The sequence below is a fragment of the Colobus angolensis genome, unplaced genomic scaffold (assembly GCF_000951035.1).
Source record: "Colobus angolensis palliatus isolate OR3802 unplaced genomic scaffold, Cang.pa_1.0 Scaffold55, whole genome shotgun sequence".
NCBI lineage: Eukaryota > Metazoa > Chordata > Mammalia > Primates > Cercopithecidae > Colobus > Colobus angolensis.
This window is the reverse complement of record NW_012119043.1, coordinates 308,310-310,268: the sequence shown is the minus strand read 5'-3', so window position 1 is coordinate 310,268 and position 1,959 is coordinate 308,310.

Here is a 1,959-nt window from a genome sequence, read left to right as displayed (position 1 = left end):
CTTCTTTCTTTCTCTTTCTTTCTTTCTTTCTTTCTTTCTTTCTTTCTTTCTTTCTTTCTTTCTTTTCTTTCTTCTCTCTCTCTTTCTTCCTTCTTTCTTTCTCTTTTTCTTTTACTTTCTTCTCTCTCTCTCTCTGATGAGGTCTTTTTGTGTTACCCAGGCTGATCTCAAACTCCTAGGCTCAAGTGATCCTTCCACCTCAGCCTACCAAAGTGCTGGGATTATAGGCGTGAGCCACCTTACCAAGCCAAAAAAGAGCAGAGACTTAAAACAGGTATCTATACATGCATGTTCATAGCAGTAATATTTACAGTAGCCAAAAGGTGAAACAAACCAAATTTCCATCAGCCAATGAGTGAATAAGCAAAATGTGCTCTATCCGTGCAGTGGAATATTATGCAGTCTTCAATAGGAATGATATGATTGCACCAGCCATTAGAAAGGGCAGGCAGAACTCCTGCTCCCTGCACAAAGCCTGTTAATAAGGAAGAAAGAAGCCCCTAGAGCTGAATGACTCCAGGCCGGGCACAGTGGCTCAAGCCTGTAATCCCAGCACTTTGGGAGGCTGAGGTGGGCGGATCACCTGAGGTCGGAGTTCGAGACCAGCCCGGACAACATGGTGAAATCCCATCTCTACTGAAAATACAAAAATTAGGCCAGGCATGGTGGCTCATGCCCGTAGTCACAGCACTTTAGGAGGCTAAGGCGGGCAGATCACGAGGTCAGGAGTTTGAGACCAGCCTGGCCAACATGGTGAAACCCCATCTCTACCAAAAATACAAATATTAGCCGGGCGTGGTGGCGGATGCCTATAATCCCAGCTACTCAGGAGGCTGAGGCAATATAATCGCTTGAACCCGGGAGGCAGAGGTTACAGTGAGCTGAGATTACACCATTGCACTCCAGCCTGGGCGGCAAGAGTGAAACTCCGTCTCTAGCAATAACAGCAAAAGAACTGAATGACTCCGCCTTGTCTCCAGGAACAAGGCGCTGGCCATTTGCCCATGTGACCTGGCAAGTGATGCCATTTAGCTGCCGTGTTTGAGCCAGGCTCACTAACCAAGGGCAGCTCCTAGAACTTCCGGGGGGATAATATCCATTGAGCACCAGGCTGTGAACAGGGCTCGTGGATGAAGCCTGCTTGCACTGCCCACCTTCCAGAACCTTTTGTCAGCAGGGTGCTGCTCTCTCATGACAGCCATAACTTCGGGATCACCTGAGCCTCAAAAATGCACCAGGAATTCACTTTGCAGCACAGCACATTCCAGATCCTCATGTAGGGCGGCCACACCCAGATTCCAAAGGAGAACCTGGGCAGACTCGGCTCCTCCTTCAGGCCTTCCCCCTTTCTCAGGTGTTTCTGCCTCGTGACTTTGAGCCGTGGTGTGGCAGGAATGTGGTCTGCTTCTGCACTTGTGCGTGACATCATTTGTCCCTGTCGAGGGACAGGTTTCTTCATTTGAAGCAAATTTCTACAGCCATCCTGGTTTTGCTTTGGCAGCAGATACAGCTGGGGAGTGTGCATGGCTGGCTTTGTGCATGCCTCTTCCTCAAGGACAGCCCTAAGCTCACTCTCTGCCTCTCCATCTTCCAAAGGCTTCCAGCTGGGTGCTGAGCTGCCTTGCACCATGACTGCAACCTGCAGTTCTGCTTCATTTCCTGATGTCTTCTCTTGCGCCTTGTGCCACGTGGCTTCACTGGTCTGCTTGATCCTCCATAGCACAGCCCATGCTCTTGGGCTTTGCCTGGGACATTTGTCCTTGTGTCTTCTGGCCACTAATCTGACTGTATTAGAGTTCTATGGAGAAACAGAGCTGATAGGCTATGTGGACAGATAGATGGATAGCTAGCTAGATCTATATCTGTCTATCCATCCACCCACCCATCCATCCATCCACCCACTCACCCATCCAACCAACCGTCCATCCATCCATCCATCCAGCCAGCCAGCCATCCACC